Source organism: Leptodactylus fuscus, chromosome 6 (genome assembly GCF_031893055.1).
Source record: "Leptodactylus fuscus isolate aLepFus1 chromosome 6, aLepFus1.hap2, whole genome shotgun sequence".
Taxonomy (NCBI): domain Eukaryota; kingdom Metazoa; phylum Chordata; class Amphibia; order Anura; family Leptodactylidae; genus Leptodactylus; species Leptodactylus fuscus.
The window spans coordinates 315,699-333,763 of NC_134270.1; the positions used below are offsets into that span (position 1 = coordinate 315,699).

At 46.8% G+C, this 18,065-nt stretch overlaps 1 non-coding gene and 2 pseudogenes across 1 annotated transcript; all 3 read right to left on the minus strand.

Moving 5' to 3' along the window:
• Positions 1 to 4,454: 4,454 nt before the first annotated feature.
• Positions 4,455 to 4,629, minus strand: LOC142210892 (U2 spliceosomal RNA; annotated as a pseudogene).
• Positions 4,630 to 11,515: 6,886 nt separating this feature from the next.
• LOC142210929 (U2 spliceosomal RNA) lies at positions 11,516 to 11,667 on the minus strand (annotated as a pseudogene).
• Positions 11,668 to 13,473: 1,806 nt separating this feature from the next.
• LOC142210886 (U2 spliceosomal RNA) lies at positions 13,474 to 13,667 on the minus strand. The gene has a single exon (XR_012717016.1). It is a non-coding gene; the product is annotated as a U2 spliceosomal RNA (small nuclear RNA).
• Between the last annotated feature and the right edge of the window lie 4,398 nt (positions 13,668 to 18,065).

Consider the following 18,065-nt stretch of genomic DNA (forward strand, 5'->3'; position numbering starts at 1 on the left):
CCACCACATCATCCATATATCCTAGGCATTTCATGTTCCTTCCCCCAGATCCTGGGATGAATACCCCTTTAATGACTTTGTCATCCCGTATTAGTTGTAATAGCGGCTCTATGGCACAAATAAATAACATAGGCGACAGGGGGCATCCCTGCCGCACACCACACTGGATTACAAATACCTCAGTCATTAACCCATTCACCAACACACTACTCTCAGCCTTCTCATACAAACCATGCAGCAACCTTACAAACTTCACAGGGAATCTCATTCTCTCCAATAACTTAAATAAATACACATGCCCCACTCGGTCAAAAGCTTTCTCAAAATCGAGCGCGCTCACTATCAAACCTTTCCCTCTACCCTTACAATCCTCAAGCACATCTCTCATACATACTACATTCTCAGTCATACTTCGTCCAGGCACCGCACACACTTGTTCTTCCGCAATCACATACTTCACCACATCTCTCATCCTATTCGCCAACACCTTCGCAAAAATTTTGTAGTCGGCGTTCATAAGGGTTATGGGCCTCCAGTTCGCAATATTCTCTTTTTCTCCTTTTTTGAAGATCAGCTTCACCATCCCCCTTTTCATACATCCAGGCATCCTCTGTCCCTCAAACAGGCATTTCATCACATCCACCACATCCTCGCCCACAACATCCCAAAATAAAGTATAAAACTCATTCATCAACCCATCCAAACCAGGCGCTTTATTCCGGCTCAATTTTTTAATTATGTCACCAATCTCACTCGCAGTCACTTCTCCTATCAGCCCATCACATTCACTCTCCGGCAATCTATTTTTAACTACATCAAAGAAATCTTCATCCACCCCAAGATCACACACCTTCCTTTCAAACAACCTTTCATAGAAGCCATGCACCACACCCAACATCCTCTCACCATTCACTAAGTCACCATTCACACTATACAATCCATTCATCACATCCTTACCCCCACACATTTTTTTAAAGAAATAACTTGTACATTTTTCGCCGTGTTCGGCGTACTTAACCTTGGCCCTAAACTTAATCTCTTTACCCCTGTCAGTAAACCACTTATCCACCAAGTTTTTTTCCTTTGTAAGTGCCGCTTGCACGTTATATCCCAGTTGTTTACACCGGGCTAAATATAATAGCCTCTTACAGCGCCACTGATACGTGAGTCTGCGCTGCTTGGCCTGTTTTTTTCCCTCCATTTTAAAGAAGGATGCGACATGTTTTTTTACCCATGTCCACCAGTTGACAATTGTTGCAAAATGCCTCCTCCTCCTCCTCCACCTTGCATATTGCAAAATAAATTTTTGTTTTATTTGCGGATTCCGCAGTAACCGGGTATTGAGTCTCCATACCCCTCTGCCATAAATTATATTACCGACTCCAAATACTGTAATAAGACAGTCATGGTCGGAAAAGGCAACTCTTTCCTGCGAAAAAAAAGACACAGAAACAGACTTATCAGAACATAACACATAATCTATACGCGAGCTAGTGCGCCCGTTGTCTGCACGATAAGTGTCATGACTGCCGTGCTTTTTTCCCACGTCCTGTAAACAAAATTCATTCATAAGGAACTTGAATCTGTTACCGGTTACATCCACCGTATTTACCACAGATCCCCCCCTTGCGGTTTTCTCCACCGCACAGTTTAAGTCCCCACACAGGATGATAGGCGTTTGCCCCTGTAGAAAGAAATTCAAATTTTCAAAAAGAGCAAGACGCTCATTCTTGCAGACGGTTGCATATACATTAAACAACTTAAATCTCCACCCCATGTATTCAAGGGTGAGCATAATGCACCGCCCAGGTGCTATAACCTGTACATTTTTAACCAACACATTTTCGTTTTTAATTAAGACCCCTATACCATCATTCCGGTTGCTGCCAGTGTAGGACCAGAAAGTCTTACCACGCCACTCCTTTTTAGGGGGCGTTCTGGATATACCACATTCCTGGACACATACGATGTCTGGGTTCCTTGCAGATAGAAAATCTAGGATAGCAATCCTCCTGTAAGCAGAATTAAATACCCTGACATTTTGAGAAATAATTTTCAGCTGCAACACCATTTTTTACCGGAAAAAAAAAGGGGTTAAATGCAAAAACATTTTTCACGTCCCTGGTTGCCCAGGAGATGGCAGAGAAGTTCCAGGCTCCAAAGCGAAGTGGGTTACCCCCTCAAGGCTCGCCACCTGGCTCTCCTCCAAATAGCTGACGTCTATGGGGGAGGGGCTAAAGCCAGTATACCCCAACTCATCCAGCGCTAGGAATGCACTTTTAGCGATTTCCCTTTCTTTATCCTTTTGCTTTTTTTTTTTTTTTTTTATTTTTTTAAATGTAGATTGTGAGCCCCACATAGAGCTCACAATGTACATTTTTCCCTATCAGTATGTCTTTTTTGGAACATGGGATGGAAATCCATGCAAACACGGGGAGAACATACAAACTCCTTGCAGATGGTTTTTTGCCCATGGTGGGATTTGAACACCAGGACACCAGCGCTGCAAGGCTGCAGTGCTAACCACTGAGCCACCGTGTGGCCCCTGCTTTTTTTATAGCCATGCCACCTTCTGCCACTTTTCTGACAGCGCCAATCTTACGCTCCGGCCCCTCCTTCCCACCTTTTTTGGAGGTGGTAGCTTCCTCCTCTCCTGAGCCAGGACTACTAAATTGCTCAATAGTGGTACTAGCTGGCAGTCCAGTGCCTTTATCACCCTGGGTAGCCGCTGGTAACGCATCCACCTCCTCCTGCATTAATATTAATCCGGATGCCTCCATTGGAGTCTCCTCCACCACACCCGGTTCCACCACATCCGGATCACTGACCTCCTGGTCTTCCATCTCGCCAGCTGCCACTTCAGCATTGAGACTGCTGCTAGCCGCTTCTGATGGGCGTGACGCCGCGGCCTCTGCATAGCTTTTCCTTTCGCTGGTTTTCCCACCTGCTCTGTAACCAGCCTTTGGGCATCTGTGTACCATGTGCTCCTTGGAGCCGCAGAGGTCGCAGGTTGCGACATTTGGGCACTCACTGGCGACGTGCCCCGATTCGCCGCATCCCCTACAGGCTGGCTCATTCTCACAAGAACCCTGCGTATGGCCGAATCTCAAACATCTCCGGCAATACTCCGGCATACCAGGGTAAAATAGGAATCCGTTGTTACCTCCTATAGAGAAGTTGGCTGGAGGGTTTTTAACCCCCCCCCCTATGCCAGTTTTATCCGGAGTGAACCTACACCAGTATTTTGCATAGCCAGTGTACACCCCCCTACAATTTGTGTTGCCCATACCAAGTCGTACACTATCACAGTACCGTGACAAAAATGCTTTTACCAACTCTCTGGGACAGTAGGGGTTGTACATTTGTACTGTTACTAATTTCTCCATTGTGGAGAAAAAAGGTTCCACACGTATCTCCTTCAGGTATTCGTGCTTAAGGTGTTTCTTAAGTGTCTCATATGTGTGCAGGCAACATCCGCCTTCGTAGAAGGACACATCAAACGTGCGTTTTACAGAAAATTGCTGTATGCAAAATACCTTGGTCAGTTCTACTTTGCATAACTCCACAAGGACTTTGTCCATTAGGTGTATGAGTACCTCATCTCCGGAACACGGTCTGGCCACAATGAAGCGGATGGTATGCCTTCCACCGGTAGAATTTCCTGGATCCATCACAAAAACGAAGATTGCCCAAGGCAAGAAAAAAAAGGTTCCTCCGTCCAACGATGTAGAGGCGGTCCCTCGATCACTCCAGCAACAGGTCCCGACCAAGCTTTAACACTTGATCGCAGCCATAAGGCCGAGAAGCGATGGCAAGCGCTCGGCACCTGTTCCGGCGCCCTTCCGTGTTCACTGTGCACCGCTCAAGGTGTGCACCAGGCTGTTGCAGCCCTATTTCGATTTATTTTTTTTTCCTTTCCCTTAATGAAGTAGAAACCAATTAGCTTGTGCAGGTTTTCCCTACCTGCCACCAAAAGTGAAAAAAAAAGAAAAGAAAAACTTTTGTGCAAGGCAAAGTGACATGTGCAAATGTTATCTTGTGACGCCAACGGATTTTGCCGAAGTTTGCGAATCTGCATAAACCACTCCCACCGCTTGACCACACCCATTCAAGTGTCCGGTCAAGTGCAAGTTCGGAAATAAATTTATGGCAAAAATTTTTCAAAGAATTCACTGAATTTAAAATGGAATAAAATTGCAGCAAATCAGACACTTTGCAGCAGTAATGTCATTTTCAATCAATCAATTAACCAATCAAAGAAATTAATTAATGAATTACCTTTCAGGCACTTGAATGCATTGGCAGAGGGTAGAGTCAGTCACAGCATCATCAGCAACAAGCACAGGCCAAGTCCAACTGTCAGGTTTCTCTTTGCTAGCTTGCCAGGTGCAGCAATCTTCTTCTTCTCCTCTGTTGGTCGGTCAATCCTCTGTCTTTCTTTCAACTGAATTGGAAAGGGGTGCACCGATCCTGGAAGTAATGCAATACCAGGTCAATGCGTGGAGTGGACAGAGCAAGCTCCGATTCCAGCTCCCTGTTCTAAAAATCCATTTAATATATGGTCCCCAGATAGTGGACGTATCAGATATTAAACTGATAAGAACAGATTTTTTTTTTTATCGAAGGTTTCCGCAAGTGCCAATCAAAAACACCAAGTGCACGAAAAAAGTGTGGGTGCCACACTAAAAAAAACGTGCCCAGGATGCTTGCCAAAAAACGCACCCTTCCCCTAAAGGGGAGAGAGGTTCCTGACTCAAACTCTTCCCCACAAGGACCAAAAGGTGACCGAGTGGAGTCGAGTATCCGAAAGGGCCATCTGCCGGAGCAGGATGGCCCTACCAACACATCCGTTTTCCCCTCGGGCTGCCACCACCAAGGGTACTCAGGATTACCAGTCGCCAAGTTTCTCTCCGGGCTGCCACCACCAGAGATACTCCTTGACTCAGGCAAAGAAGTCTGCGCCTGCCCCGGTTCCCCAGGACAGGTCGACTGACAGAGGGGAGAGACCCATTACAGGCCTCATCCCCAGACACCGTCAGGAAGCGTCCCAAAAGGGTACAGCATCCCTTCGTTGACACACAAAAAGGTGACAGAGTGAAAATAAAAAAGTGAGAAAAACATCTATATAAGTGGTAAAGTGCTCTGTACGAGCCTGGTTTACCGCCAGATCTATAAAAATTACTCCAATGCTGGTAAACCAGGCATTAAGGAGTGGTGTGCTCAAAAGGGTGTAATCTAGTGCCACGCAATAGTGCCTAAATCAGTGGGTTTCCCACGCCCAGTGACTTAAGGCACCCTGGGGGCCACTCAACCCACAGGGCACGACACCAGAGACCTTCGAGCGCTTCACCGACCCATGGTAAGATCCCCAAGGGAGCGTCCTGTCCCCCTTGGTGGTCGTGTTGACAGCGTCAGTGGCGTTCTGCCAGCTCCCTGCAGTGGTGCCATCACCTCCACTGGCGGAGCCGGCGTACTAACCACGTCCCCCATCAACAACGCCTCAAGTGGTTCTCCGTTCAGATCTCCATAGCTTTCGGCCTACTCCTGCTGTGGCCGGTCCCGGACCGCGCTCTCCAGCAGTTTCCCCTACTAACTACTTCTGATAAGAACTGATTTTTTTTTTTTATTTTTTTTTTTTTTACGTTTTTATTAGAAAAATATAATAAAACATACAAGAAACATGTACAATAAAACAAAACCGTACAATAGGAAATTATACAATAAGGTATATGCAAGATACAGAACAGCAAGGTATATGCAAAACTAGAAAAAGGTGGTATTACCTAAATCAACGCAGGTACATGCAAATGAAATGCAAACAAGTTGTATATGCTATAAGGGTAGAGAAGCAGGAAAAGATGGAAAAACAGTGGTATATGCAAGAAGGATTCAAATGATATATGCGTTAAAAGCATACAATTCAGAACAGGACATTCCACAACTGAAAATTCCAGATAGCATTGGCACTTTTACGGCCTAACTTTTTAACATCCAACAAATAATATATATACAGGTCGGCAAGGGCCAAACGGACACAGTCTTTCTCTGAGATTAAATCCCTCTGGAAGATCAGAACATTACGGACTGACCACAAGGCTTGTTTCAAGGCACTCAGAAAAGTCCAACAATCCCTTTCCCGCTCAGGCGGTAAGTCCATCAACAGTCCATAGGATACCACAGTGTAATCCAAACGCCTGAGACCTGTGGCGAATTTCAAAAAGTCTCCTACTGACCGCCACACAGTCTGTGCATAGGTACAGTTCCAGAGGAGGTGGAGGAGCGTCTCCTCATTACCACACCGTGGACATAAAGAGGTATTGCTAAGCCGCCTAGCATATTGGAAGGCACGGGTGGGGAGGGCGCCATGCACAATCAGCCAGTTCAAGTCTTTTAAACTATTAGCCAAGTAAGGCGCTGAAACTCTGGCCCAGATGGCACTGCAGTTAGTGAAGGAGAAACGGTCGACCGGGACCAGAGTGTCCAATTCAGAAAGAGCATGTAGGATGCGCCTCTGGTGCCTCAGAACGTCCGGGCTCCAGCCAGCCAGGCTATTGGAGGCAATAGTCCGCAGTAGAAAGCGGTAATGTGCGGGACAGGACAACATCGTCGGGGACGTCAGTGGGAGATGAAGCCAGCCATGTTTGCGGAAAACGTGCCCCACTGCATATCTCAGAAAGCTTGACCATGTTATATCCAAGTCCATAGCTTGGAAAAGTAAGGAAAAGAGGTGAATGGATAGGAAGGTCTTTAAATTCGGGAGTCCCTTCCCACCTTTAGCCATGGGCTTAAAGCAGACCTCCCGACGTATCTTTTCAAATCCAGAACCCCAGAAAAACGTGAAGAAAATCCGCTGGATCTTTTTGAGGATGGCATCTGGGGGAGGATATACCAGGTTCAGGTAAAGAAGCAGGGGCAGCAGGACGGATTTTATACCCAGCTTTTTGCCCTCAAAGGAGAGTTTCCTCAGCTTCCAAAAGTCAACGCGCTTCTTCACTTTGGACCGCACTAAGTCCCAACTAGTGGCTCCGTCGTTTGCTGCGCTGAAGCAGACGCCCAAGATCTTTACTTCCGCGCTGGGTGGAGGCAGCATTTGCAGGTCAGCATCATTCCAATGTCCAGGCGTTCCGACTTGTCCATGTTTAAGCGGAACCCAGACGCGGAGCAAAAGTACAAATTCGTATGTAGGGCCCTGTGCAGGGACGCCTCGGAACTACACAAGATGGAGACATCGTCCATATAGGCCTTAACTTTCACCGGCACTCCTCGATTCCCAGGGACAGGCACCCCCTGGATCAGGTCATCACATCTGATGCAGCATAGCAAGGGCTCCAGTGCGCAGATAAACAGGATGGGGCTAAGCGGGCAGCCTTGCTTAACCCCTGAGCACAGCGGAATCGCCTCTGACAACGAGCCATTGATCAGAATCCTGCTGTGGACGTCTGTGTATAGTAGAGAAAGAACTTTCCGGAAGGGGGACAGCAACCCCATGGCTTCCAGAACCGTCCAGAGGTACTCATGTGAAACGCGATCGAACGCTTTCTGGAAGTCAAGGCTGAGCACTGACAGTTTCTGGCCTCTCTCTTTCTGGTACCAAATGACGTCCTTCAAGCAGTTTAGGTTGGCCCAGATCCCTCTGCCCGGCACAGAACAGGTCTGATCCGGATGAATGAGACGAGCAAGGATTGTCTTAAACCGCCCAACTAAAAGCTTGGAGAACAGTTTATAGTCTAAGTTCAGCAGCGTGATTGGTCTCCAGTTAGCCAGAGCGGATTTATCACCCTTCTTGTACAGAAGGACGACAATGCCCTCTCTCCATGTTTGGGGCAAACAGTCCACCAGAAAAACTTCCCTGAAGACACCCAACAAGTCCTGTTGTAGAATAGGCCAGAAAGTGGTGTAAAACTCCGCGGGCAGGCCATCTGAACCTGGCGACTTACCAGGGGAGAAGCTGCGGACCGCAGAGGACAACTCTTGCGGGGAGATGGGGGTAAGCAACGTCGTACAGTCTCCAGGTTGGAGCTGCGCCCCTAGGGAACGCAGGACAGTCTGCAAGTTAGAAGGATCAATGTCTTTGGTGGCGAAGAGGGACTGATAGTAGTCCCGGGCTTTAGTCAACATCCCAGAGGTCTCCGTTTCACCCTCCAGAGCCACAATGGGTTCCTTAGAGCCAGAAACAGTTTTGAAGAAGAAGCGGGAACACGCCTCATTTTCTTCCAGGTTGCGGACTTTAGACAGGAAAATGATCTCTTTACCATGCTGTGCCACAGCCTCCTGAATCTGCCTTTTCACCGTTGAGACGGCACTGGTAACGTCAACCCCCAGATCAGCTAGCTGGTGCAAAGTTTGCAATTGGGTCTGCAGCCGGCGATAGAGCGATTTCCGTCGCTTCGCCGCCTTAACTCCTTCTCTCTTGAAAAACCGGCGACATTCGAGCTTGGCGTACTCCCACCAAGCCGTCAGGCAAGGGAAGCGGTGTTGACGCCCCCGCAGTTTGTCATAAAGGCGGTGAAAGGCGGTACGAACCGCTGCGTCCTCCAGCAACTGGACATTGAGTTTCCAAACCCCTGGGCCTTTTGGAGAAGAGCCCAGGCGTAAGGTCGCGATTAGCCACCGGTGGTCAGAAAAGATGCAGTCCTTTAAGACAAAGGATTCGGCTGTGAAACTTGAAGAGACTAGGATGTAGTCAATCCTTGACCTGTAGCGGGAACTTCTCCAGGTGTAGTCCGGGCAGGCGGGGGAGAAGGTTTTCCCAACATCACAAAGTCTTTGATCTGCAATCATATCCTGCAGCACTTGTCTCGTTTTGTCAACCCGGACTGTATCAGCACCTCTAAAACGAGTCTCGTCCGGTAGAAGGCAATTAAAGTCTCCGGCAATTAGTACAGGCATAGCGCCAGGCAGAAAATGTTGCAGCACATCCAAGAGCTCAGCTCGTTCATTGACTGTCGGGTGAGCATATACATTAAACAGCCTGAAGAGGGAGCCATACAGGGATACAGTGGCAAGCAGACACCTGCCCGGAATCAGTTCCTGAAAAGAGCAGAGCTTAATGGCAGGGTTAGCACACAGGATACACACTCCGGAGTTACGGTTGGAGTTGTCTCCCGACCATATGGAAAAACCGCGGGTCCAACCTCTGCGAAAGGTGTTGTAATTAACATCATGAGGGATGTCACATTCTTGGAGAAAAACCAAGTCATAGTTCTCTAGAGTCACACAGTCATATACAGCAGCCCGTTTTACAGGGCTCATAAAGCCTCTAATATTTACGGAGGCAATGCGTAAGGTAGCCATTGGGAGAAATCAAGTTTGAGAACGTCCACGAGGTCCTGAACCAATCCAGGTGCTCTGAGAGGAGCCAGAGCTTATACTGGTAGCAGAGGAGACCAGGGCTGAAGTTACCATAGGAGCAGCTTCCCCCACCTCAGGAGGATGGGGCGAGGCATGGGGCTGACATCTTTTGAGGTTACGCCTACTAGCTGCAGCATCCTTCCACTTTTTTTTGGAAACAGTTGTCCAGTCCATGGAGTCCTCACCCATGGCGAAAACAGAGGTTTCCCCCTTCTCCTCCACAGGTGTCTCCCCCACTGTAGTGAGAGACACCCCATCAGGATCGAAGGTCTCCGAATGTGCCAATCAACAACACCAAGTGCACGAAAAAAGTGTGGGTGCCACACTAAAAAAAACGTGCCCAGGATGCTCGCCAAAAAACGCACCCTTCCCCTAAAGGGGAGAGAGGTTCCTGACTCAAACTCTTCCCCACAAGGACCAAAAGGTGACCGAGTGGGGTCGAGTATCCGAAAGGGCCATCTGCTGGAGCAGGATGGCCCTACCAACATCCGTTTTCCCCTCGGGCTGCCACCACCAAGGGTACTCAGGATTACCAGTCGCCAAGTTTCTCTCCGTGCTGCCACCACCAGAGATACTCCTTGGCTCTGGCAAAGAGGTCTGCGCCTGCCCTGGTTCCCCAGGACAGGTCAGCTGAAAGAGTGGAGAGACCCATTACAGGCCTCATCCCCAGACACCGTCAGGAAGCGTCCCATAAGGGTACAGCATCCCTTCGTCGACACACAAAAAGGTGACAGAGTGAAAATAAAAAAAAAAGTGAGAAAAAACATCTACATAAGTGGTAAAGTGCTCTGTACGAGCCTGGTTTACCGCCGGATCTATAAAAATTACTCCAATGCTGGTAAACCAGGCATTAAGGAGTGGTGTGCTCAAGAGGTGTGATCCAGTGCCACGCGATAGTGCCCAAATCAGTGGGTTTCCCACGCCCAGTGACTTAAGGCACCCTGGGGGCCACTCAACCCGCAGGGCACGACACCAGAGACCTTCGAGCGCTTCACCGGCCCATGGTAAGATCCCCAAGGGAGCATCCTGTCCCCCTTGGTGGTCGTGTCGACAGCGTCAGTGGCGTTCTGCCAGCCACCTGCAGTGGGTCCAACACCTCCGCTGGCGGAGCCGGCGTACTAACCACATCCCCCATTGACAATGCCTCAAGTGGTTCTCCGTTCAGATCTCCATAGCTTTCGACTTACTCCTGCTGTGACTGGTCACGGACCCGGCTCACCAGCAGTTTCACCTACTCTCTACTTCTGATAAGAACACATTTTTTTTTTTTTTTTTTTTTTTTTTTTCTTTTTTTATCGAAGGTCTCCGCATGTGCCAATCAAAAAACACCAAGTGCACGAAAAAAGTGTGGGTGCCACACTAAAAAAAACGTGCCCAGGATGCTTGTCAAAAAACGCACCCTTCCCCTAAAGGGGAGAGAGGTTCCTGACTAAACTCTTCCCCACAAGGACCAAAAGGTGACCGAGTGAGGTCGAGTATCCGAAAGGACCATCTGCCGGAGCAGGATGGCCCTACCAACATCCGGTTTCCCCCCGGGCTGCCACCACCAGGGGTACTCAGGATAACCAGTCGCCAAGTTTCTCTCCGGGCTGCCACCACCAGAGATACTCCTTGGCTCAGGCAAAGAAGTCTGCGCCTGCCCCGATTCCCCAGGACAGGTCAGCTGACAGAGGGGAGAGACCCATTACAGGCCTCATCCCCAGACATCGTCAGGAAGCGTCCCAAAAGGGTACAGCATCCCTTCGTCAGACACACAAAAAGGGTGACAGAGTGTAAACAAACGTGAGAAAAACACTAAACAAGTGGTAAAGTGCCCATTCAGAGCCCGGTTTACCGCCGGATCTATAAAAATTTCTCCAATGCTGGAAAACCAGGCATTAAGGAGTGGTGTGCTCAAATAGGTGTATTCCGGTGCCAAGCAATGTGCCGAAATCAGTGGGTTTCCCACGCCCAGTGACTAAGGCACCCCGGGGGCCACTCAACCCCCAGGGCACGACACCAGAGACCTTCGAGCGCTTCACCGACCTTCAGCCAAGATCCTTGACAACGAGTGGTCAAGTGGTCATGTTGCCAGCGTCAGCAGTCTTCGTCGGTTCCCTACGGTGGCCCGATCCTAACCACCTGCGGATCCAACTACTAGCTGCGTCCCCCAGCAACATGCCCAAAGTGGTTCTCACGTTCAAATCTCCATGGTTTTCAGCCTACTCCCGCTGTGACCGACCTAGCGGATCGCAATCTCCAGCGGTTTCGCCTACTTGCCACTTCTGATAAGAACAGATACTACACTTGATCTTAGCCAAATGGCCGATAAGCAATAACATCAAAAGTGTCTCCCCACTGGACCACAGCACCAGAAGAAGCTGATTGAAGATTTCCAGAGGCAAGGGCAACAGGCTGTGTGATCTCCTCCTCTGACACCTCAGGGAGAGGCTTCTGAGCAGGCATGGTGGGGGCCACCAAAGAAGTCTCCAAAACAGGCTGGTCAGCTGGCTCACCTTCCTCAAGGTCAGGGTCAGGTGCTGCGTCCGAGTCGTCCTGGAGAAAAATGGAGGCTATAATTCCAGGTGCAAAATCTTGAACCGGACCATCATTCCTTGCAGCATCTGCATAGGTCCGCCTCCGAGTGGGACAGTCTTTATACAGATGATCTGACCCTTTGCAAACATTGCAGACAATGGTGTTGGTGCAGGAGGAAGCGCCCTGCCCTGATTGGCCGCACTTGCGACACACCTCCTGGTTTTTACAACTAGAGTTCCAATGCCCAAATTGCAGACAGTTAAAACAGAAATCCGGCATCTGATTATAAAACAAACGACCAATTTCCTTGCCAATACGGAATCTGGAAGGAGGGTGTAATACCCCTTTATAGCTAGCTGGGGAATCATCTGGGCGGAATTTCACCCAAAATAAAAATTTGCCAGTCCAGATCCCATCTGCATCCCTTTGGGGACCACATCTGGAAATGTCCACATACATCTTTAAGAAAGTTTTCACATCCAAAAGATGAACATGAGGGCTCCTCATAGACACTACCACCACCACCTCCTCCTCATACAGAAACACAAAGGACAGTCCCTTAAGATTAGCATGCTGTAAGGATTGTCTGACCTTTTGCTGGAATAGCTGGAAGGCGTGGTCTGAGATGAAGGAGAGTGTATAACTCCCATACGTCTCCTGAAGAGCCAGTATAGCCAGTTTAGGTACTTCCAAAGTCTTGAAAAGAACTTCCTGCACTAGGTATTGCCTGGTAAAATGCTCCTTAGCTGCTAATGCCACGTCAATGCGCACCGCATTCTTAATTTTTAAGTCATGTTCTGAAGCGCACCTACAGGTCGCGTTGGGCAGAGATCCAGCCATTGTATTGATGCTTTTCACCGCTGTCCAGGATCGCCTTCTCCGATGCTTCTGGTCCAACTGTCAGCCTCCCCACATGGTCTTAGCCAAAAGGCCGAGAGGCGGCTGTCATGGTGCCTGTGCCAAAAGGCTATCAGAGAATGACCCGAATGGGATTTTCAGTGAGGTATGGCCCGCGGCCCCAACTCTACACTTCTCACCACATCGCTGACTGGTGGTACATTTTTGTTGTCATCGAAGAGAGTCCGACAAATGCTAGCCAGACAGAGTTTCCGAGACCTTAGGAAGAATGTTCCTGTTGCATTGAAAAAACAGATCAAATCCAGTTGCCACTACTGTCACTCAGCGATGCACAGCGCTTGCTGCAAATCTGCATAAACCCTGCCTGCATGTCAGTCTGTCTCCGGAGCAAGCAGGCAGCCACAAGAGGGCAACAAGCTCTGCAAAATGAGAAGAGGAGGACGATGACAACAGCAGCAGCGTCAAGTTGTGCAAAATTCAGGGACAAGTGCAAAGACATTTTTCTTTCCTCAGAAATTAAAACATTCCATTTTATTTCACGAGAAAAAGGTTTCAAGTCAGCAGCGAAATCTGAAACAAAATGAAGACACAAATAATTAAATTTGGAAAGAGGAAAAATAAGAAAAAAATATTTAAAAAAAAGACATGAATTCTCATGTAATTCTTCTGATTTGTTGCAAGACATTGAAATGCCAGCAAGCAGCAGAAGGAAGGAAGAAATTATTTTCTATTTTTCAACTGAATTAAGAGGGGTGCACCGGTCCTGGAAGTAATGCAATACCAGGTCAATGCGTGGAGTGGACAGAGCAAGCTCTATTTCCAGCTCCCTGTTCCAAAAATCCATTTAATATATGGTCCCCAGATAGGGGACGTATCAGATATTAAACTGATAAGAACAGATTTTTTTTTTTTTACTTTATTATAGCAGAATAACAAAATAACCAAACAACAAACAATTTCAAAGATCTTCATCAGAACATGTTCCATAAACTATAGTTCCATATTTCATTTGCTCTTTTACGGCCATATTTTCTCATATCAACCATATAATAAATGTAGACTTCAGATATTGCCAGTTTATTACAGTCCACCTCAGTATTTGCATCTTTCTGGAAAATAAAAATATTCCTCACTTTCCATAATGAGTCTTTAATGCAATTAATAAATGTCCAGCAGACTCTTTCTTTTTCTACTGTTAGGTTTATACACAGTCCATAACAAATAACATTATAACCAAGGCGATCCAGATGTGTGGTAAACTTTAGCAAGTTCCCGACTTGATGCCATACTCTCTGTGCGAATGGGTAGTTCCATAGGATGTGGATAGTTTCTTCTTTACCGCATTTTGGACATCCTTCTGACATGTTGGAAAGCTCTTGTGGGCAGGGCCTCATGTACCGCCATCCATGCCAGGTCTTTTAAATGGTTGCTGAGATAAACCGCATGCGCTCTTTTCCAGACCTTGCTGCAGTTACTGTACGAGAGGTTCCCAATTTGTGTCATCTCATCCTTTTTGGAGATTCCTGCACGGGATCTTTTGGGAGCTGCTTAGTTGCGCCAGCTGGTACTGATTGATTGTCCTCCATAGTATATTGTCTTGTACAGGACTGGATAACAAAACAGGAGAAGTTAGAGGTACATGAAGCCACTTATATCTCCGAAAGATGTTACCTGCGGCGTATCGCAAAAAATACGACCAAGAGGTGTCTGACTCCATATGCGTAAAAACAAGTGAGAAGAAGTTAATACAGAGAATTCTCTTTAGATTTGGCACTCCTTTTGTTGTTGATGTTTTCCCACTGTCTGAGAAGTGTTACCAGTGTTTTTCTCACTGCCCACATCTTTAAGACCGAATTCATTTTAACTTATTACCTGTTGAATCCACATTATGTTGTGTGGCACAGCCTCTGCTCACCTTCTCCATCATGCAGTTCATGTCCCCGCACACAATAGTAGGAGCGGTGCCCTGTAAATAAAACTTTAACCACTTCCGGACCGCCCATAGACTATATACGTCCGGGAAGTGGTTGCCTAGTTCTGCCAGGACGTACCTGTACGGAGATCGTGTAGCTGCTTTCACTAGGAGCCGGCTGTAACTTCAGCCAGAGCTCCCAGAGAGATAGCAGGGAAGATTTATTACCTCCTCTGCTATCTCGATCGCTGTGTATACACAGCTATGGACGCAGCCATAATTCAGCTGCCCTCTGACCCGGCGGACACGTGATATGCCGGGAGCAGTGTCCTGCCAGAGCTGCTGGGTCCTACAGGACTCAGATCAGCTCAGTAAGCTGTGTATACAGTGTGCAGGAGGCTGTATTCCTCCTGTAACTGAGGTTAAATGTACCAGCCCCAGTTATAGGAGAAATCAGCCTCAAGTACAAAAAAAAAAAGTGATCAGATGTCCCCAAAGGTCTCTTATCACCTTATGGGGACACAATCTGGGAAAAAAATAAAATAAAAATATAATAAAAAAAAGTTAAAAAAAAGTAAATAAAATAATAATAAAAAATAAATAAATACGCTAATAAAACGCCGTTATTAAAGGTTATAGCCCCACCCCCGACGACACCATACAAAATAAAAATTACCGTAACGGAGAGGAAAAACTATATTATAAAGTTTTTCAGTGACACTTTGTGTGTATAAAAAAAATTATAAATTGAAAACCAGACACAATTTCCCTCCTATTTTGTTTATATTTTCCTGGATATAAAAAAAATTAAAACACATTTGAAAATAAAAATAACATAAAAATAAAGCCCTATGTGTCCCCGAAAAAGACGCAAAAATTAGTTGACTAAGACATACGAGAAAAATTTTACAGACCTCAAAACCGCACATACAAAATAAACCTAAAATGTGTCTGGTCCTGGACCACAAATTGGCCGGTACTGAAGTGGTTAACTTTTCAAAAAGTGCCAGCCTGTTATTCTTACAGGTCGGTGCATAAAAATTTACAAGCCGGTAATTTTTGTTACCACTTAGCGACTCCACTCCATTCACTTTTGCGCGGCATACGGTTGAGGCCGCATTCCTGGACACATACAATGTCTCTCTGTTTTGAAGCAAGATAATCCAGGATAGCAGTCCTCCTCCCAGCAGCAGTAAACACCTTCACATTTTGAGAGCAGATTCTTAAAGGGACAGGCATAATGAAAAAAGATTAGGTGACATAAGGCAGTATTCACATAGGTGAAAAAAAAGAGAAAAAAAAAATGTATCAGCTCACCCTATGCAGCTTGAACCTCAGTCCTTGGAGAGCACGGCATGCAGGTGAACTTCAACCTGCTAATAGAATGTCCGACATGAAGGTAAAAGATGCCAGCTGCTACCAGGAGGTAGATGAAGACGGAAATCCGCGGTGTTAAAATGTAACTTTTATTGTCACGTTAAAACAGTTACATTGTAACTGGGGCCTTGCCTGTGCGTATAATGGGCGATGCGTTTCGGGACAGTACGTCCCTTCTTCTCGGCTGATTGATTGTCCTCCATAGTATATTGTCGTGTACAGGACTGGATAACAAAACAGGAGACGTTAGCGGTACATGAAGCCACTTATATCTCCGAAAGATGTTACCTGCGGCGTATCGCAAAAAATACAACCAAGATGTGTCTGACTCCATGTTCCTAAAAACAAGCGAGAAGAAGTTAATACAGAGAATTCGCTTTATATTTCGCACTCCTTTTCTGCCCTTTTCAATCCCTTTATAACAGATGTCACATTTTATTTTTTTCTGAGCTTGACCCCCCAGAAAAATTTGAAAAAAATTTTCTGCAGTTTTTTCCGCATACTTTCTGATGGTGGGAATACCGCATTTAACTATAGTAAGAGTGGGATTAGTACTGACTTGATTATTAACTTTTTCCCTTTAAGTGAAAGCTTGCCCAGCTGCCAGTAATTTCTTTTCTTTTGTGCCTTCTCCTTTACTATGTCCCAGCTCTTTGTACCTTTGTTTTCTGAGTCAAAAATCACTCTGAGTATTTTTACCTCGGTTCCAGCGCTCGGCAGCATTTGTAAGTCAACGTTGCTCCAGTCTCCTAAAGAGAAATGTTCTGATTTATTGATATTCAACTTAAACCCGGATGCATTACAAAAATATAATGTGGTTTGTATCGCCCTCCTAAGGGCTGTTTCAGTACTGCACAGGATTGAGACGTCCTCCATGTACGCCTTAACTTTTACTTCACCACCGCCACCTCCTGGTAGGGGAACGCCTCTTATTAGTTTGTCATACCTGATGCTGGTCAGTAAGGGAGCCTTCACACGGAGTAAACGCGCGTGTATTTTTGGAAAATACACGTGTAAAAATACGCCTCTAAAAATGTAATTGAAGTCAATGGGAGTCTTATTTTTACACGTGTATTTTGCAAAAATACATGTGCATTTACTCTGTGTGAAGGGGCCCTAAGGGTTCAATTGCGCAGACAAAAAGGATCGGGCTCATTGGGCATCCTTGCTTGACACTGGACTGTAAAAATATAGCAGCAGTGAAAAAACCCTTTATCATCACCTTGCTGTAAGATCCTTTGTATAATAAAGCTGCTCTATTATACACTCACCGGCCACTTTATTAGGTACACCATGCTAGTAACGGGTTGGACCCCCTTTTGCCTTCAGAACTGCCTCAATTCTTCGTGGCATAGATACAACAAGGTGCTGGAAGCATTCCTCAGAGATTTTGGTCCATATTGACATGATGGCATCACACAGTTGCAGTCGCAGATTTGTCGGCTGCACATCCATGATGCGAATCTCCCGTTCCACCACATCCCAAAGATGCTCCTCTATTGGATTGAGATCTGGTGACTGTGGAGGCCATTGGAGTACAGTGAACTCATTGTCATGTTCAAGAAACCAGTCTGAGATGATTCCAGCTTTATGACATGGCATTGCATTATCCTGCTGAAAGTAGCCATCAGATGTTGGGTACATTGTGGTCATAAAGGGATGGACATGGTCAGCAACAATACTCAGGTAGGCTTTGGCGTTGCAACGATGCTCAATTGGTACCAAGGGGCCCAAAGAGTGCCAAGAAAATATTCCCCACACCATGACACCACCACCACCAGCCTGAACCGTTACCGATACAAGGCAGGATGGATCCATGCTTTCATGTTGTTGACGCCAAATTCTGACCCTACCATCCGAATGTCGCAGCAGAAATCGAGACTCATCAGACCAGGCAACGTTTTTCCAATCTTCAATTGTCCAATTTCGATGAGCTTGTGCAAATTGTAGCCTCAGTTTCCTGTTCTTAGCTGAAAGGAGTGGCACCCGGTGTGGTCTTCTGCTGCTGTAGCCCATCTGTAGCCTCAAAGTTGGACGTACTGTGCGGCAT